At 39.7% G+C, this 13,679-nt stretch overlaps 1 pseudogene; it reads left to right on the top strand.

Annotated features, from left to right (window-relative positions):
• The first annotated feature begins 7,942 nt into the window (after positions 1-7,942).
• LOC100931249 lies at positions 7,943-9,487 on the top strand (annotated as a pseudogene).
• Positions 9,488-13,679: the final 4,192 nt, after the last annotated feature.

The raw sequence follows: 13,679 nt of genomic DNA, 5'->3' as shown, positions 1-13,679 counted from the left end.
TGCTTTGGCCACTTTCACGGTCATTGGAACAATTGCCCATCTGCTCATTCTGCTGGAGGAAGTCTTCACATGCTTGGGGTGGACATCCCTGTAACTTGCCAATAAGCCTCCTATAGATTATCCTCCCTGTTTTACCAAGGTGTGGCCATTGCACATGCTAAAGCTTCTTGGAACCACAGATGGGCACCAAAGGTGGATGAGCAGCCCTGAAGAGAGCTCCTCACACCAGAGGGGCTAGTTCTCTCCAAATACCCCCCACCCCACTTTTCTGCATACTACGCGTAGTAGTATATATCTATGCTACCAATCAGGAAGAAATCACTGCATCATCAGTCTATAGCTGGAAGAAGCTCAGAGGCCATCTAGTCCAGTCTTCTAATTTTAACAGATAAGGAAATTAAGGTCCAGGGAATTTAAATCATTTGCCTGAAGTCACCAGTAGTAACAGACAGAACAGATTCTCTGATTCTCGAGCTAATATTTTTCCAGTCTATGAAGACAGACACAGGGAACATGCATGGAGGGCCCATACAGACACAGTTTGTGTAACCAGGGAACATGAATGAAGTATACTTCCTAATCCCAGAAACATGCTTCTGGTGCTGCAGAACTGTCCACATCCTCTGGGGATGTCATCTCACTGCTTTCTTGCCGGGCCTTGAATTGGATATTATATCTCTACTCAGTACACTAATTCTGCTGGGATTTACATCTCTCCTCTCTATCATGTCACAGCTTCTCTTGCGGTTGCTGAAGTGCTCCCTCCAACCATCTGCTAGACTTCAGCTCTTTAGCCTCTTCAGGGCCATTTGCTGCTCTGTGGTACCATACATTGGGATGCAGTGGCTAAAAAGACTCTCCCTGAGGAGGTAAGGCTGATGTTTTTTAGTGAATAGCCTAGGGCTATGAGGCCCACACTTCCCCACCACTCAGGCAACCAGCAAAAGCTAGAAGCCTTTAGGCTAAAATTAAGTCTATTCTTTTGACTGATTTTTCTCCCAGATAATTACCTGACTTGAAGTCTGAAAATTCCTTTTAACTTTTGTTAAATCCCTGATGGACATTCTACCCAGAAACTTTTTGCAGACTGTGCCAGTAAAACCTCATTGGAAATAAATGAAGGTTAGTCCAGATAGTCTCCTCTTCATTCTCATGATACACTCTGATTGGACATGCAAATGAAACTAGAGAAAAAAAGGCAAAGTCTAGGTAAATTATACAGGGTTTTCAACATCCACACTATTTGCTTATTCTTTCTTTTATTTTGCATATTTATATTCTGGCTAATGGAAAAGGCCTGGTCTGCCTGCTGTCCAGGTCAGATTCTTCAATTCTCTTTTCTTTTCCTTTTTCCCCCCTACCATTAAAGAAAAGGGCTTTATTATGCCTTTTGTTTTGTATCAAAATCATTTCCAAAAACATCTTCCCACAACTTACTCAAAGAGGCTTCGCTTGTAACAAAGAAAATAAATAAATAAATCAAAGCTGTCATTAGTCATGGGATCAGAGGATATTAGAGCTGGAAGGGATTTCTTTCTTCTTTTTTTTTTTTTTTTAAATAGCCTTTTATTTACAGGATATATGCATGGGTAACTTTACAGCATTAACAATTGCCAAACCTCTTGTTCCAATTTTTCACCTCTTACCCCCCACCCCCTCCCCGAGATGGCAGGATGATCAGTAGATGTTAAATATATTAAAATATAAATTAGATACACAATAAGTATACATGACCAAAACGTAATTTTGCTGTACAAAAAGAATCAGACTCTGAAATATTGTACAATTAGCTTGTGAAGGAAATAAAAAATGCAGGTGGGCATAAATATAGGGATTGGGAATTCAATGTAATGGTTTTTACTCAGCTCCCAGAGTTCTTTTTCTGGGCATAGCTGGTTCAGTTCATTACTGCTCCTTTGGAAATGATTTGGTTGATCTCGTTGCTGAGGATGGCCTGGTCCATCAGAACTGGTCATCATATAGTATTGTTGTTGAAGTATATAATGATCTCCTGGTCCTGCTCATTTCACTCAGCATCAGTTCGTGTAAGTCTCTCCAGGCCTTTCTGAAATCATCCTGTTGGTCATTTCTTACAGAACAGTAATATAGAGCTGGAAGGGATTTCAATGACATTGGGGTTTAACCCTTTTATGAGTGAATGAATAAGCATTTATTAAGTACTTACTGTGTGCTAAGCACTGTGTTTGGAATACAAATATAAAAGCAAAGACACAATCTTTGCTTTCAAGAAGTTTACATTGTATTAGGAGAAAGAGGGATAGTCTACCTCTCAAATCTGTGGAGAAGGAAGAAATTTATGGCCAAAGAAGAACTAGAAAACATTACGAAATGCAAAATGGATCATTTTGATTATATTAAATTTAAAAGTTTTGTACAAACAAAACCAATGCGACAAGATTAGAAGGGAAGCAGAAAACTGAGGAAAAAATTTTATGTCCAAAGGTTCTGATAAAAACCTCATTTCTAAAATATATAGAAAATTGACTCAAATTTATAAGAACACAAGTCCAATTGATAAATGGTCAAAAGATATAAACAATTTTCAGATGAGAAAATTAAAACCATTTCTAATCATATGACAAAATGCTCTAAATCACTATTGATCAGAGAAATGCAAATTAAGACAACTCTGGGGTGCCACTACACACCTTTCAGATCGGCTAAGGTGACAGGAAAAGATAAAGATAAATGTTGGAGGGGATGGGAAAACAGACGCTAATACATTCTTGGTGGAGTTTGAAATGATCCAGCCATTCTGGAGAGCAATTTGGAACATGCCTAAAGACCATCAAACTATGCCTACTGTATCTCAAAGAGATCATCAAAAAGGGAAAAGGACTCACATGTGTGAGAATGTTGGCAGCAGCTCTTTTTGTAGCGGCAAGAAACTGGAAACTGAGTGGATGCCCATCAATTGGAGAATGGGCGAATAAATTGTGGTATATGAATATTATGGAATATTATTGCTCAGCAAGAAATGACCAACAGGATAATTTCAGAAAGGCCTGGAGAGACTTACATGAACTGATGCTGAGTGAAATGAGCAGGAGCAGGAGATCATTATACACAGCAAAAACAAGACTATATAATGATCAATTCTGCTGGAAGTGGGTCTTTTTGGTAGTGAGGTGATGCTGCTTAGTTCTAATAGATTTGTGATGAAGAGAGCCGTCTGCTTTCAGAAAGAGGACTACAGGACTGAGTATGGATCATAACATAGTATTTTCACTTTTTTATTGTTGTTTGCTTGTTTTTTTCTTTCTTGTCTTTTTTCCTTTTTGATCTGATTTTTGTTGTGCAGCATGACAATTGTGGAAATATGTATAGAAGAATTGCACATATTTAATACATATTGGATTACTTGCTTCTAGGAGAGGGGGTGGGGGAAAGGGAGGGAGAAAAAAATTGAAACACAAGGTTTTACAGGGGTGAATGTTGAAAATTATCTTTGCATATATTTTGAAAAGAAAAGGCTATTTTAAAAAAGCTTACATTAAACTTTTATTTACTTTTATGCATATCTTTTAAAAATGTATTTCATTTACAACAGATTGTATGGTTTTGTTTTCTTATCCATTCTATCATTCTTTTATTTTATTTTGTTAGATTGTTTAAACCACTTATATTTAAAATTTGAGAATTAGGCTTATGCCAGTTCCCCTTGTTCAATGATGAGGAGAGCCATCTACATGCAGAGAGCGGGACTGTGGGAACTGATTGTGGACCACAACATATCATTCTCATTTTTTCTGTTGTTGTTTGCTTGCATTTTGTTTTCTTTCTCAGTTTTTTTTTCCTTCTTGATCCGATTTTTTCTTGTGCAGCAAGATAACTGTATAAATATGTATACATATATTGGATTTAACATACATTTTAACATATTTAACATGTATTGGACTACCTGCCAGCTAGGGGAGGGTAGAGAGAAGGAAGGGATAATTTGGAATAGAAGGTTTTGCAAGGGTTGATATTGAAAAATTACCCATGCATATGTTTTGTAAATAAAAAGCTTTAATTAAAAAAAAAAAGAATTAGATTTATCTTTTCCTCTATCAGTCTCTAATATTATTTTTTCCAAGTTATGATTCCCCCCTCTTTTGCTGTAAACACAGTACTATGTTCCTTCAGTTACTTTATCTTATTTTTTAATATATTTTATCCTCATACTCTTGATACTCTGGTATAATTATTATGCCAAAGTTCCCTTTTAATGGGGTGACCAGTTCCTCCAATTGTCCTATTTCGTAATTCTGCCTTAGGTTATAACCGTCCCCTCTTAATGTTTGAGATAAAGGTTTTATAGACATTCCTTAATGTTTGACATGATAAAGGTTTATCCATTTCAGATGTCATTAGAATATCAGTAACCTCCCACTATTAGGTTATCCCCACCTAGGTCCCTCCATTATGTCATTGTTCTTGTTATTCCATAAAAAGCTCGCTGATAGTCGATACTCGGGGCTAGACTCTGAGATGATAGTCTCGTCTATCCCTGGGATCAACATGGATCCATTGGTCCCAGTATTTCTCTCCATTTAATAAACTATTGAATTGGTCTCTAATCTCTGTCTTGCTCAGTTTCTTTGGCATTACATAATTTGTTATCCTTTTCCCTTTAGAATTTTGCTTATTAGTTCCTTTTTATCTCCTGATATATATATATATATATATATATATATATATATTTTCCTCTCTAAGTTAGTGAAATAGATTCTCCTCTCTTTTACTTCTATTCAATTACTTCTATTCATTAGTTGTTTGTTTGTTTGTTAATTTCATTTTTGTACCCCTTTCAAAAAAAGGATTTTCCTCACTCTTTTAATTACCTGGCCTTTCTCTCTGTTTACTGTAGATTCTCATTCTCTGATTCATGATCCGTATAATTATCTGGTCTCGTTTATTTGTACTCCTCATACAAGCTTTCAAGGTATCTATTCTAGATTTTCCCCTCTAGACAGTTTCTGCGTCTAGTAGCAATTGTCCCGGGGATTCCCTTTTCCATTGTGTTTGATTTCAGATATTCAGAGTATACTTCACTGTGTTAGGATCCTTCCTTCACCACACCCCAGATTATGTAGTTTACCACTGATCTACACCCACCCCTGTTTACTCCCCTTTCCATCCTTCTCCTTCCACCATTTTCCTCAAAATCTCCTTCTTGGGTCCATGCTCTCCTACTCCCCCAGGTGCTAATTGTCCCAGGAATTCGAACTCCTGGATAGCCAAGATAGAAACAGAATTTTTCAACCATTTTTTTCCCCATTTCAAATTCCAGACCACACCGAGTGCAAGATCCCCCTCTTCCTTCACAGACCATATTTCTTTTTCCTTCTTGCCTGTGGAACCCCTTCCCACTTTGAATCTTGGGGTTTCCTTTCCCCTATACTTTTTAAATTCTTCACCTCTCCTCTTTACCTACTCCCCTGTCTCTTCTCTTTCTGAGACCACAAAACTCACCTTTCTCTCATTGTTTGTCCTTGAATTATCCCTGGCACATCACACATTTCTCTTTATATACCCAGCAATATAATGTAGTTAGTCCCAAGGAGACATTTATCACCTGTAAACTGGCTATTGTCTGCCAGGTTCTATCCACAATGTTCATGTCCACCTCTTCACTCTACCAGACTTAAATCCTCACCTTTGTCTCCTTGTGTATATTTTTTCAAAGTTCCTCATTGGTTTCTTTGTTATCATTCTGTTGTTGTTTCTGTCCTTGGCTGCTGAATTTATTCAATCCTCCTACATTTCAGTTGTTTGCAGTATTCAAGAAACAAATAATTTCTTCAGTTCTGTTTTTCTTTCTAAAAATGTTTCAAATTCTTTTTTATTCTATCTTTTTTCTTGTAGGTTAAGTTCTGATTTCTAGGTCACTCTAGGATGCATCCTGAGTTCCATAGTTCTTTGGAAAACATTTTTCCATTTCTTCTTATGTTTTCTACCGGGTGCAGAACAGTCTTGGGTTATTCAGCTTTCCATTCCTTTGTTTTTGAAGGTCTTTCTCTTGAAAGCTTGGAAAACTTGTTTCTGAATAGAATTGCTAATTTTAACCATTATGTATCTTGGAGTTTGCAGTTTAGGGCTTTTTCCTTTAATCTGTGAGTTCTTTCTATTGGAATTTCACTTTCCATGTTCAGAAATTCTGGTCAGTTTTTTCCAATTATTTCCTGCTCTATGGTGTTAAGGTTTTTTATCCTGTCTTATTCTCCTGGGAAACTTATAACACTAAATTTATTTCTTGTGAATACTGTCTTGGAGATTAGTATGTTTTGCTAGTATAGCGAGCATATTTTCTTTTATTGTTGTAACAAATTTCTTTTCTTCTAGATTGTCCTTCACTTTTGTATATTTGCATTCCCAATCTAGTGTTCCCTTTTTTGTTTCTCAGGTAAGGGTTTTTTGTTTTTCCTATTCTGTCCCTTATTTTTACTGTACAGACCACAAATTCTGCTCTCACAATTTTAACAATTAACTTTCTTTATATTCTTTTTTTAAAGTAACTGACTGTTGATCTTTAAAATTTAAATTTATTATTTTTTTTGAATTAACAAGTCTATTTTCTTTTTTCCTCACCTTTTTCCTCCATCAAAATAAAAAAAAAGAAAAAGAAAACAGTTATAACAAATATGCCAGTGAAGAAATTTGTTTTGCTTGACTTTGACATTTGTTACTGGAAGGTTACATTTCAACAGGGAGAGATGACAAATGGAGGAAGAATTGGCCTGGGAAGGGCATTAAAGGTGATAAGTAGGGCCATGGAGGGATATATTGACTCAATTTTTCAGGAAATGAGAACTGAATTTGATTATGGTTCCAGAAATGGAAAAGGAGTCAGAATCACTGTGTTTTGGGGGTTCAAAGACAGTCACATATCAGCTAGTGAGAAATAGGGTGAATAGAGTAAGCCCTAGAGAGAGACTGGCTCAGTGTCATACAAATAGCAATTATCAGGAATAAGCCAGAGTCAGCTCAAACCAACTGGGGTTGATTATTAAAAGTTCAGTGGGAGCTTTATAGTTCTGAAAAGAAAATGCTACAAATCAGGCCTTGATTTCTTGTTCTGTTGATTATCTATACTTGAGAAAATGATGGAAAAAATGTTAATAATGCAGATTAAGTTGAGAAATGTACTTTTTTTTCTTTTTCCAGAGAGTTGATTGATAAATGTTTACCAACATACTCTGGAAAGCAGTGTGCTTTGGCATTGAATTTAGCCTCTCTGATTCCAAGTCCAGAACTCTTTTCCCTTCACTCTGATTTTGATTATTTATGTCTCTGGCAGTTTTCTGGTCTCTTAAATAGGAAGGTCAGATGGAAGACCTCAAACATTTCTCCTGATTCTAAATGTATAAGCCTCTGTTTTTATGATTATATTCCTCTTACATCCGAATGCATTTATCTGCTTTTGTCTTTTCTAGGATTGTTTTTTTCTGATTCCTTTACAATTCCCCAGACCATAAAATTCTCTAGATGATGAATTCCTCGGTAAATCACATGCTTTTGATCTGGAAGGGACCTTAGAGATCATTTAATCTTATCCTTTCTCCTTTCCCCCATTCTTCATCATAAAGAGGCCTAGTGGGAGTAAACAGGATTTATCCAAGGTCACATACATTTGGGAAAGGACCTTAGAGATCATAAAATCCAACCCCTAAATTTTCTAGCTGATGAAACTGAGTTCCAAGTCATACAAGGTTAAAAGTAAAACTGGGGGGAGGGGAGGAAAAGGGAGTTAAACCTGGGTATTTTACCTCCAAAATCACTTTTTGAAAGGAATTACTCTTAGTGCACAAGACTTTTTAAGATATATAGCCCATCAAAATTGATAGCAATAATAACTCACATTTATATGTCTCTGATGTAACCTGTCATTAATTTAATTCTGAAAGTTAAAAAAGACATTTTATTGAGGTACAAAGCCATGGGTCAGGTTTATATTGGCACCTCTGAGACTTCTGTGCCTTTGCAGGAAAAGTACCATCCCCAGGTGGGTCACTAGCCCATCCCACTAGTCCCTCCCTGGTCATGTCTAGTCCTGTCCCCAACATGGCAGACAATCTCATCTCTGACAGTACTGCAGTGACAATGGGCTCACCTACAATGACTTCCTCATCTCCCTGGGTTATATAAACTTTACAGCAGAGCAAGTAAACCTAACCTCAATATTTACCACAAAGATAACTCCAAAAACTCTACTTATTTCATCCCTAATGGACATAGTCACCGAGGCTGGGATGGTGCTCACAGAAGATTGTGATATTGTCTCAAAATTTTAGGCTAATGAAGCACAAAATGAAGAAATAAGAGCACGGCTTCATCACTGACCCTGTGGTCCTGAGCCCTCAAAGATCAAGTCAGAGGTGTGTTTGAAGCCAAGGCAAGACATAGCTTCTAGAATCCCAAACACAGACCGTGGTAAGATGGGCAGCTGCTGGGTTCCATCATTTCCTCTCAGGACATTCACTTTGTCAAGAAGGAAGAATGTGACTGGTTCCTGGGAGAGATCATGACCTCCCAGGAGGATCTTGGGGTAGCTCCTGGAGGAATAACGCTAAAATAAGCCATTGAAACTCTACAGAGAAGCAAGAAAGGGAAGCTGCCCATTGTGAAGGGAGATAAAGAGCTGGTGGTCATTATTGCCTGCAGAGACCTGAAAAAGAGGTGGGATAATCCCATTAGCATCCAAGGACATAAATGAGTAGCTATTGTCCAGGGCACCCCCTGGTACCCAGAAAGATGACAAGTGTTACTTTCTGGCCCAGGCCAATGTTGATGCTGGACTCTTCCCAATGAAACTCCATTTTCTAAATTAACATGATCGAGTAAATCAAGGATGAATACAACAACTTCCAGGTTATTGGTGGCAATGTGGTGACAGCTGCACAGGCAAAAAAAACCCCAAACCTCCTTGATCCCTGAGTGGAGACTCTAGGGGTTATCATGGGAAATAGCTCCATCTGCATTACACAGGAGGTGCTGGCATGTGGTTGGCTCCAGGTGACAGCTGTATACAAAGTGGAAGGACATACGGGAGCACTTTGGTGTCCCAGTCATTGCTGATGGCCACATCCATCATTTGGCCACATTGCCATTGAGGATGAGCTCTCTGATGGCACCACAGAGTCCATAGGAGAATATTTCTTTTTCTCTCAGATCTGCCTAAAAAAATACTGGGGGATGGGCTCCCTCAATACCATGGACAAAAATGTTCACAACCAGAACAGATACTTTAGTGAAGCACTCAAAATCAAAGTGGTTCAAGGGGTATCCAACCATGCAGGACAAAGGGTCCATCCACAAATTTGTTCCCTATTTGATTGCTGGCATCTAGCACTCCTGCCAAGATATTGGTGCCATGATGTTCTCAGAGCCATGATGTCCTTAGGGGAGCTGAAATTTGAGAAGAGGATGTCATCTGAATGGGTGAAAGGCAGTGTTCATGGATTCCATTAGGATGAGACACCGCTCTTTTAAGAAGTGGCTTTTACTGCATCTCATCTCTCCCTTTTCTGGTTTTTCAGTAAAAAAAACTGGATATATGTATAAATATATATTTTAAAGACACCTCATTCTTTCATAGAGATTGACCTGGAGTAGGGGGAGGGAAGTCTAGAGTAGCCTTTTGTAAATAGCATTCTTAGGCAGAGAAGAGCTTTCTTTATTCAGATGATTTTGGAGTTTGCTAGAGCACCATTTGTAAATAAACCTGGAGTTTGAGAGCTGTAATGTAGTACAATGGAAAGAGCAGCGGATTTGGAGAGGAGACCCCAGGATCCTGCCTCTGTCAAGGTCACCTGTGAGTGAATCACTTAATCTGTATGAGCCTGATTTTTCTCACCTGTAAAATGAGGAAGAAGAAAGGAGTTCAGCTAGATGATTTAAGGCTATTTTGACTCCTGATCTCATTCAAACACCGAGATGCTTACCTTGGTGCCAGAGAAAGGACTTCGTGAAAACTCCTTTGCTTATGTGTTGGAGGAGTGGGAATTAGAGGAAAGGGAGGGGGAGAGAAGCCAGAGGCAGGAAGAAGCTGCTTGCCAAAAAAAAAAAAAAATAGGCTGCTGGCTCATAGGCGCTGCTGCCTGTGTCCTGGCTGGGATGCTGAGGGGGTTATTCCTGCCTGGCCCTATTGTGAAAGGGAGGCGCTGGGCTGTGCAGAGAGGGCCCTGGGAGAAGGTGGAGAGGTAGCAGTAGATGGTCACAGACCCAGTGCCCCAGCTGCTTCTGACAGCTGTGCCTCATCTGTTCTGGGCTTTCTCATCTGCACCAGTGTGGGCGAATCACTGCTGAGCAACTCAGTGGAAGGCCCAGGAGGCAGCTGGGATAACCACCCCTCCTCCCTGGGGAGCCTGAAACGGAATACAAAAAAGACCGGAAATGGCTTTCTCTAAACCGGAGTATTTGGGCTTTGTGGGGAAGATTAAAGGAAAAGGAGGTGAGAGGAACAGTGAGGAGGAATAGAGAAATGGAGGTGGGGGAAAGGAAGGGATAGAGGGAAAAGGAGAGGAGGAGAGAAGAGGAGAGAAATAAAGGGAAGAATAGAGGAAAAGGGAGAGAAAGGAGAGGGAGGAGGCAAGAAAGTATGAAAGGGAGAAAGAAGAAGAGGAAAGGATAGAGAGAAAGGAAAAGTAAAGAGAGGGAGGGGAGAGGAAAAAGTAAAGGAGAGGCAAGAAAGGAGTGGAACAATAGGGGAAAGAAGGGATATAGGGAGGAATTAGAAGAAGGAAGGGATAAAAAGAAGAGAGGAAGGATGAAAAGAGGGATTAAGGGAAAGAAGAAGGAAGAAAAGTAAGAGAGATAAAGAAATAGAGGGAAAAGAGATATAGCAAAATGGAGTAAACTCTTGAATAGGAATTGTTTCATTTTTTAAATCTACATCCCCAGTCCCTGATATACAGGAGGCTATTGATAAATGCTAGTTATTTGATTGATAGTGGATTGTACTTGTAGGATCAAAGATTTAGAGCTGGGAAAGATCCTAAAAGGTCACAGGAAAGTCCAACTCCCTCACATCAGATGAAGAAACTGAGACAGGATCACACAGCCAATAAGTTATCTGAGTTGAAATTTGAACGGAGGGCTTCCGGACACCATGCTGAGGGGGCTAAGATAGAAGGGTGGGTGAGGAAGCTCAAAGCTTTAAAGGGCTTCTGTTTCCCCTTTTTCTGATTACATGTACCCTGTTCCTTGTATGGAAAAGTGACCTCCAGAGGCCTCAACCAGTGCCAGGATGAAATAAGGATCTTCAGATATAGCCCCCCCCAAAACCCCCACTCTCTAGTTAACTGCCTCTCTCCACTCCCAGTGCTTTATCCATCCCAATTTGTTCCAGCAGTACAAAGCTAGGACCAATCGGCTTCCTTCTTTTCTCTTCAGTTCTCTCCCTGCCCCTTCTCTGCTCCCCTCTTAAATGCAGCCCTCAGCTAGCTCCCCTGCTTCTCAATCAGGACTCTTGGGTCCTTTTCCAGCCTATTTTAGTTCCTCCTCCTCCCCTCCGGGTCTCTCTAGGATAAGGCAGGATGAGGCCCAGTACTGGCAGGCTTAATTAACTAAAAGCCGTTTTGTAGCCCTGGGGTGATAGGGACTATAAAACTGCAAAGTCTGATTAAAAATAATAATGAGAAAACCTATTCCCTGAGTACTTATTGAGGGTTAATTAATTAATCAGCCTCCTTGCAGCTCCTAGAGGTGGGCTAGGGTTATCTCACTCCCCTGGAGTAGTGGCAAGAGTAGGGGTACTTCAGGGGAGGGGGATCTGCCCGGGTTCCTCTCCTTGGACATTTTTGTTGTTGCTGGCTCACAATGAGACAGCCCCTGAGAAGGACTGAAGCCTTGGGGATGGAGGGCTGGCCTTGGAACCCATAAGCCTAGCAAAATTCAAGCCTTCTCTCTGCCTCATGCTGGTGGTGGGCACCCCATTTAATCTCAATGCCATAGGACACTCTCCAAAATACCTTGTTTGTGGCCTGGATCCCCTTGGGCAATCTGGTGAAGGCTGGTTTGAAATAACTGAAAGAAATGCTCATTTTCAAGATTAGTGAAAATGAAGATGTCATTCTTTTCCCATCTGAGTTCATAGACTATTCAAAAATCTATCCTCGTGAAAAACTCTGCTCTAAGACTATAAATTGCAGAGAAGGTGTCGACCATCATCAGAGGAGGGAATTTCCTCATCCCAGAGCTGGAAATCAAGAATTTCAATTTTATAGCAATGGAACGGAAGGTGTTGGACCTTTTACCAGTTGAGACTTGGGATCTAAAAGGCAAAAGACTTGGATTTTAGTCCAATGTGATATTGTATGTAAAGTACTTTATAATCCTTAAAGCACTATAAAAATATCTGCTATTGTTATTATTTGAAGTCTAACAATAATTAGGTACTATAATCCTCAGGGAGTTAGCCATCTTTGGGGTCTCAGTTTTCTCATCTGTAAATTGGGTGAATTAGACCAAACTGTCTAAAATCCCTTGTGGTTCTGATGTTCTGTTGTCTAGAGTGGTGGGGTCTGTCTGAGTTGCTCATTCCCATAAACCTGAAGGTACCAAGGAGATTTGACATACCTCTGCTGGGGAATGGTAACTTGAAAGTCTTGAGATGAGGAAGATGCCCAGGCAGAATGTCTGTATCAGGCTTTCCTTGCTGGGGCCTGCCATTGATCCATGCCTCCTGTCTTCCAATCAATGAGTTAGTCACTTCAAGAAGAACTTAGAGGATCCTGACATCAACAAGACACCAGTTATTTGCAACCTGAGACCCCCACATGGGTCTGAGTCGATGTCTTGTGCCCTGGGGAATAGTGATGACTGAGTCTTCATCATAAACCTTTGACGGTCTGATATAATCAATAAACCAGTATTCAGAATATTTTTTTAATTCATAAAATATACAGAATTGTAAAGACAAATAATTGTGTAGAAATATCAAAATTTTGTCAAAGGCCAAATTCATGATATAAAAAATGTTTAAGAATCTTCTGGTCTAGAAGAAGCTGTGGACATAGAGCTATATGCTAAGAATTTTGTATTGTGAATTTTGCATTACCTTTATTGAGTTTTTATGTTCTGGGATTCATTTCCTCTCTCCCTTCCCCCATGCTGAATGTTCCCCATACGCGGTCTATAGGTGGGATGTTCTATAGGGTGGTTTATCTCATGCCTGGCACGAGATTTACCAACCCTTTTTATTATGATTTAGTCAAACTTTTGTTTATAGCTCAATGTTAGTCACTGCTGTAACCCGTGGGGGTGTTCTATAGGGTGGTTTGCACAGGTCCCAGTCCTGCAAAAATTAGAATACTATTTGTGGTATTCCAACATGCTTGCTCATTTCTGTGGGGAGCTGACTCCGTTATGCCACGGCCATACATCTAAGGTTCAGTGAAAAATAGCAAGTTCAGGGAGGAAAAGGGCCCGGCTGCTAGGTGGAGGACCAGAACTAATTTGATCTGGTAAATTCATACCCACTAGACAGTTTAGTCATTCAGAGACAGGAGGGACTAGGAAAGAGAAGGTCATTCTAGGAATCATAGTTTATCACTTCTGCCTTCCCACTTAGAGCAAATGACCAGCAGGCTAAGCAAAGAGCTTACCCAGCTTCTGAATCTTGCTGTTCAGTAGGATAAGGTTCTTGCTAGTAATGCCAACTGGCCATCAATCCA

The sequence above is a fragment of the Sarcophilus harrisii genome, chromosome 5 (assembly GCF_902635505.1).
Source record: "Sarcophilus harrisii chromosome 5, mSarHar1.11, whole genome shotgun sequence".
NCBI classification, from domain to species: Eukaryota; Metazoa; Chordata; class Mammalia; order Dasyuromorphia; family Dasyuridae; genus Sarcophilus; species Sarcophilus harrisii.
Note: the sequence above shows the minus strand (reverse complement) of the source record. Positions and strands in the feature narration are given on the sequence as shown.